This window comes from Vitis riparia, chromosome 9 (genome assembly GCF_004353265.1).
Source record: "Vitis riparia cultivar Riparia Gloire de Montpellier isolate 1030 chromosome 9, EGFV_Vit.rip_1.0, whole genome shotgun sequence".
NCBI lineage: Eukaryota > Viridiplantae > Streptophyta > Magnoliopsida > Vitales > Vitaceae > Vitis > Vitis riparia.
In genome coordinates, this window is record NC_048439.1 from 7,809,254 (window position 1) to 7,817,145 (window position 7,892).

Consider the following 7,892-nt stretch of genomic DNA (forward strand, 5'->3'; position numbering starts at 1 on the left):
TTTTTTTTATTGTAATTTTTTAGTTTGGATGATATTTAAACTAACTATTGTTGTGGTTTTAATTACATGGAAAAGAATGTGGTGATACATGTAATTTTCACCTTTTTTTTTTTTCAATTAGTTAACAATTGATATGAGTTAAAAGTAAAAATTGCAATGTTTTCTTTACATCAATTTCTCTGATCTTTTGTTTTTATTTTCATATATCATTTCTTCTATGGTTATTTAATTAAAAGGATTAAAAAAAAAACTCACATATTCACAAGAACAACCTTCATATTTTAAAAACATAAAATATAACTTTTTTTTGGATAAAAATATCCTCCAACAATATTTTTGATATCCCTATTTTACATACAAACACTTTTTTTTAAATAAATAAATAAATAAGGGTAAAAATGTCAAACTGGGATTATATTTATAATTTTCAATAATTAGAGGTTAATTTTCCAAATGTAAAAATTATCTCGTCACTTTGGCACAAATACTTCTTTCTTTTATGTATTGTTTTATTCAAAATATTAAACACATTACTCTCAAGGTTACTATTTATTATGAATGGTGTTCACATTTAAATACAGCTAACACCATAAAAAATTAATATTATTAGGACAATGTGATCACTTAAATATTTTTTTTTTATTATCACACCGACTTTATTTTTTTACACAGCCAATATAATTTATATTGGTATAAGGTATTGGTAGGAGTTTTCAATTCCCTCATACAATAATATCTATCAATAATTGGATTGGACACCTTGCTGGCCATGAGAATGGACTTGACATTAACACATAGCCTTGAGTGGTGTTGATATTATTACTTTGAACCAGAACTGCAGTCATCTCAAAAACTATATTATATAGAAAAGCAAAATAAAAACATTAGTTAAAACAAATGTCAAGATCCTTGAAATCACGTTTCAATATGTTAAATTACCATTTTTTGAAATAAATATTTTATAGGTTGTGTGAATAAATATAATTGCTATGAAGGGTTTCAATTTAATTTTACTAGCAAATCCATAATAGGTGAAAAGACAAAACTACTATTTTTGTTTTTTTTCTTTATTTACCTTTTTTCTCTTAACCTTACTCCTTTCTCCTTTTTGTTTTTTCCTTTTTTATTATTAATTTGTCTTTTTCCTTTTTCTCAACTAACTATTTTTTTCTTGTCATTGTTATTATCATTCTTATTATAAATATTATAACCTTGTATTATAAATTTTTAGTTTAGATTATATTTAAACTAACTAATGTTGTGATTTTAATTGACATGGAAAAGAATGTGGTTATACATGTGATTGTCGCCTTTTTTTTTTTCAATTAGTTAACTATTGATACAAGTTAAAAGTAAAAATTGCAATATTATCTTTACGTCAATTTCACCGGTCTTTTGTTTTTATTTTCATGTATCATTCCTTTTTTGGTTATTTAATTAAAAGGATTAAAAAAAATCACATATTCACAAGAATAACCTTCATATTTTAAAAACATAAAATAAACATTTTTTTTTATAAAAATAGCCTCCAACTATAATTTTTATATGTCCCTATTTCAAATCCAAACACTTCTTTTAATAATAATAATAATAATAAATAAGGGCAAAAATGTGTCGGATTATATTTATAATTTTCAATAATTAGAGGTTGTTTTTCCAAAGTAAAAATTATTTTGTTCCTTTGGCACAAATATTTATTTCTTTTATGTATTTTTTTATTCAAAATATTAAACACATTACCCTCGAGGTTACTATTTATTATGAATGGTGTTTACTTTACATAACGACAGATTCAAATTTTTTAGAATTTTTTAATGTTAAAATAATTTGGAGCTTAATAGGGAAAAAAAAGAATAAATAATTAGAAAAGCAATTCAAAAAAATAAAATTTATCCTCTTAAATTGGTTTTGTGTAATACTATAGAAGCCATTTCTTGAGTTTGATATGGTAGAATTTGGATTCATATTTATTTTAAAATCAAGAAATTCAAGTGTTGGTAGCATCAATAGAATCTTAACAAATTTGCAAAAAAATATTTAGGTAGATCACATTTAAATATAGCTAATAGAATAAAAAATTAGTATTATTAGGAAGACATGATCAATTAAATCTTTTTTCTTATCTATGACACCGACTTTATTTTTTTACATAGTCAATATAATTTATTACAACTTATATGTCATTAAATTATACACGTTTATATTAAATATAATATAAGATCATTAATGGAATAATTATGCAAGTAATATAAATTGTATATAATATAAAAAATTTAAACTCCATCAAACTAATGGAATCTATTATAATAAATAGACTAGACACCATGTTGGCCCGAGTTGGAGGCCTGGGCCAGATTTTAAAGGCTGGGCTTTGAGTTGCCCGTGGGCCTGAGCCAAGGCCTTCCCTTGGTATCATCATTTTGAAGAAATAAATTGCTGATACAGAGAAAAAAACTATACTAAATAGAAAAATAAATAAAAGCATTGACTAAAATGAAGGTCAAGGTCCTTGAAAAATAATCTTTAAATTGTTGCATATATAATTTCAATAATGCATAAATAATTGCAATATATATGATATGATAAAGAATTTGGAATTAAAAGAAGATTGATCTATTTTAAATGTGGTTGGAATATTTCTAAATTTGTGATGGGAAGTTAGACAGCCAATTAGGGATCCATATTATTTATTTTCAATGATATGAATTTATTTACTTTTATTAATATTCTTAATGCAACAATATAAAATATGTCAATTTTCTAAAATTAAAAAAGTAATTGTAAAGAAAATTTTTAATTATTTTTCTGAAATTGAGTTTATTATAACATTTTTCTTTACATAAATTTCTTTTTTATTTTTATTTTTTTAAAAATGAGATATGAAAAAAAAAATCAATATTAGTAAAAGTAAAACCCAATATATAAAAAAAATGAATAAATGTTTATGAAATAAGATTTAAAAGTGAGAAGGTAATAAATTTTTTCTCTTTTAATTCCTATTCAATTCATTACAAAAAATATTTTTGGTTTTTATGCTAAAATTTATTGTTTATTAAAAAATTCTAGCATATCTAGCTATCATAGAAGAGCTCCAAAATTTTATTGTTTAAGAGAATGTGTTGCCGCTTTAAAAGATTTATATGCAAAAGGGATTGATATTTTTTTCCTTTGGATATGTTTAGTTCCCGGAAAATTTGAGGGAAAATGTGAGGGAAGAAAAATAGAGAAGAAAAGTATAACGAAATAAAAAGTGAAGGAAAATGAAAAATAGATTTAAAGTTAATAAATTATTTTCATTGGTTTTTTCAAACTTATTTTACTTATTTTATTCTATTAAATAAAGATTAACTAATTTTAATTATATTTGGTTTGATTTTTATTATTTTTCAAAGCAAAACCAAATATGAAAAAAAAAAACATTTTTTTTTGTTATTTTTTTCTTTCCTTGTTACTTTTCAGGACTCAAACATAGCTTTCAGATTTGGAGCATGGAAAGATAAGAGTATTGAATAAAGGTTCCATATATGCCCATGCCCATGATACCATTGAAAAAATGGAGAGAGGGTGAAACCTTTACTAGATGATAAATTATTCTCTTCAATGGAAATCAAATATAATTATTTTTATCTTGTATTAATTGAATGTTATACTCCATAAACTCAAAATTAAAATAAATAAATAATTTAAAAACTAGGACAATCCCATTTTTTTTTTCAATTTCTTAAAAAGAAAATAAATTATATTTATTTATATCTATTTTCATCCCTACCCAAAAAAATAAAAAAAAATTAACAAGGTGGGACATGTATGAGAAATTCTCACACTAACTCTCTCTAGTTTATTTTTTATTTTTTATAAAAAAAATCAATTTCTTTTAAAAAAAAATTAAACTACATAAAAAATAAACAAATTTTACAATTTTTTTTTAAAGAAAAGTAAATTTCTTATTTTATATATGTTAAAAATAAATAGAATCTTTTATTTTTTATATATATAATCGGGTAAGGTAGAGTGGGACAAAGAAATAATCCCCTTCGATTCCAATCTGAATTTTTAAAATATAAAATAAAAATCTTAAACTCATCCCTAATCCATTTATTTTTAATCCTAAACTTGTCTTATTAAGAATAAGGCAAACTGAGCACATGAAAACACTTCTTTTATCATTATCTCTACAAGTTCTAATGTTTAGATTGCAATCCATATCAAAGATTTATAAAGAAAGAACAACGATGAATTTCATAAACATTTGAAAGCATATACAAAGTTTTAAATAATATTGCTTGAGGTGTAGATATTATTTGGCGCACATGTTGAGGGACTTCAACTGGTGTAGTCTAGGTTTTTTACACTAGTAAGTAATCTTGAATATCTAGAGTAACTTGATCAAAATCTCTTTAATTTTATTTTCTTTGATGGTTGTATGCAAGGAAGAAAATATCGCGATATTTTGGCGATATATCGCCAAAATATCGTGTATCGAAGGGTTTCGACACGATATTTCATGGAGAAATATCGGTCCGGCGATATTTCGGGATTTATCGCGAGAAATCGGCGATTTCTCGCGATATATCGGTGATTTTTCTCCGATATATCGCGTGGTCAACGCGGGTCAACAAAAGTCAGACGCGCTACAGTACCTCTCCATTTGCCTGCTGCTGAGAGGATTTGAACCCGCTTACCACTTGGGCTAAGTCCCCTTTTGATATATAATATGCAACAACTATATATATACTTAAATTCATTATATAAAGAAAATATAAGAATATTTTAAAGAGCAAATTAATTATAATTATTTTATAATTAAATGCAAAGTCTTTTAATTAATTACCAAAAATATAAAAATTATATAATTTTCTTCATAATGTTTTTAATATCATTAATTATTAATTAAATATTAAAAAATTATATATATATCATTATTCATTTTATATTGTTTAATACAATTGAATTAAATGGATCATATTTTAATACTAATATATATTTTAAAATTAGACATATTATAATCAAATATCATAATATTAGGTGTAATTTAATAATAAATGTACACTTATAAAATTCATATTTTTATCGATGCATACGATATTATTATCAAATATGATAAATCATGTTATACATATATCAAAATTTTCAATAAAATAAGTTTAAAATGTCTATTATACTTCTAATTATATTATTATGAGGTTTTTCTTACATTTTCATGAGTTTTTAACAATTTTAAGCTTACCAATATTTTTTTCGAAAATATCCACCGATATATCTCTGATATATCCAATATATCTCCGATATATCCGATATATCCGTAAAATCGAAATACCGATATATTCGTGATTACCGATATTTTCATCCTTGGTTGTATGATGAATTAGAATGCTTATATAACATGATTAAAAATTTTAAGAAAAAAACTAAGAAGAAAGAAAGAAGCATCGATCTTGCAAATATTGCTTACACTTTAATATCTAGAAGGCTCTAAGAAAAGAACTTTATTCATGAATCATAACCCAAGTCGAAAATAAATTGAACCCATTTTCTAAGTTAAATTTTAAATTTTTTACTAGTGAATGCAAATTGGGAAAATGTATATAAATATAATTAAACTAGAATAGTAGGTTAGGTTTATAGGTGGAGTTTGTTTGAATTGTTGGAACTTCCAAGTCGTTGTGGGTCTAGTGGTCCCATAGCTCTCTATTAATTTCCACCATCAATTTTCTGCAATAAAGTCAAGTCATTCCTAACCCCTCTATTAATTTGGCCTTAAAAGTCAAGTCATTGATAGCTACGTTCATGAATCACAACCCAAGTTGAAAATAAATTGAACCCATTTTCTAAGTTCAACTTTTAATTTTTTACTAGTGAATGCAAATTGGGAAAATATATATAAATATAATTAAACTAAAATAGTAGATTAGGTTTGTAGGTGGAGTCTGCTTGAATTGTTGAAACTTCCAAGTCATCGTGGGCCCAATGGTCCCATAGCTCTCTATTAATTTCCACCATCAATTTTTTGCAATAAAGTCAAGTCATTCCTAACCCCTATATTAATTTGGCCTTAAAAGTCGAGTCATTGATAGCTAAATCCCAACCCAAGTCAAAAATAAATTGAACCCATTTTCTAAGTTCAACTTTGAATTTTTTTTAATTGGAAAAATGTATATAAATACAATTAAACTAGAATAGTAAATTAGGTTTGTAGGTGAAGTCTGCTTGAATTTGTGAAACTTCCAAGTCGTCGTGGGTCTAGTGGTTCCATAGCTCTCTATTAATTTCCACCATCAATTTTCTGCAATAAAGTCAAGTCATTCCTAACCCCTATATTAATTTGGCCTTAAAAGTCCAGTCATTGATAGCTACGTTCATGAATCCTAACCCAAGTAAAAAATAAATTGAACCGATTTTCTAAGTTCAACTTTGAATTCTTTTAATTGGGAAAATGTATATAAATACAATTAAACTAGAATAGTAGATTAGGTTTGTAGGTGGAGTTTGCTTGAATTTGTGAAACTTCCAAGTCGTCATGGGTCTAGTGGTCCCATAGCTCTTTATTAATTTTTACCATCAATTTTCTGCAATAAAGTCAAGTCATTCCTAAACCATATATTAATTTGGCCTTAAAAGTCAAGTCATTGATAGTTACGTTCATGAATCACAACCCAAGTCTAAAATAAATTGAACCCATTTTCCAAGTTCAACTTTGATTTTTTTACTAGTGAAAGCAAATTGGAAAACGTATATAAATATAATTAAACTAGAATAGTATATTAGGTTTGTAGGTGGAGTAAGCTTGAATTGTTGAAACTTCCAAGTCATCATGGGGTCTAAGGGTCCCATAGCTCTCTATTAATTTCCATCGTCAATTTTTATGAATTAAGATTTAAAAGTGAGAAGGGAATAAATTTTTTCTTTTTCAATTCATTACAAAAATATTTTTGGTTTTTATGCTAAAATTTATTGTTTATTAAAAAATTTAAAGTATAAAAATATAATATATATATATATATATATATATCTTGCTATTATAGAAGAGCTCCAAAATTTTAGTGTTTAAGAGAATATGTGTTGCCACTTTAGAAGATTTATATACAAAAAGGATTGATGTTTCTCCTTTGACTATGTTTGGTTCCCAAAAATTCGAGGGGAAGAAAATAACAAAAAGGTAGTAAAAAGAAAAAATGAAGGAAAAAAAATAGTTTTAAAGTTAATAAATTATTTTTATATGCTTTTTCAAACTTATTTTACTTATTTTTTTTTCATTATATAAAGATTAAATAATTTTAAAATGCATAAATTTCTAACTAATTTTAATTATATTTAATTTTTCTTTTATATTTTTTAGACGGGATCCAACACATGAAAAAATCCTTTTTTTTTAGCATCTTTTTTTCTTTTCTTATTACTTTCCAATAACCAAATATAACCTTTAGATTTAGCCTTTAGACTTGGAGTATGGAACGATCCTGAGTATTGAAAGAATGTTTTGTATATGGCCATGATACCATAGAAAAAACGGGCGAGAGAGAAAAAACCTTTATTAAATGATAAATTATTTTTTTCAATGGAAATCAAATATAATTATTTTTTTAATAATTAATTTATTTTTAAAAAAATAATAAAAAAATAATAATTTGTTGTTGCATTAAGTATTCTTGCATTTGGAGAAGCATGTTACTACTTACTACATAAATGGATATTCATGGAGTGCATTCTCTAAAAAGCTCCAGTCTCATGAAAATGGAAAGATGGACCGGCCGATGAACCGGTTCGAGTTTGGATTTATGGGCTGCCTCAGCCTAACACACGTGATAGGCTGTTGCAGGTGAAGAACTAATTAATTTAAAGCCTTCTTCTATCCTCTCCTATACCTCTACCACTCCAAATGTTCCACATGATAA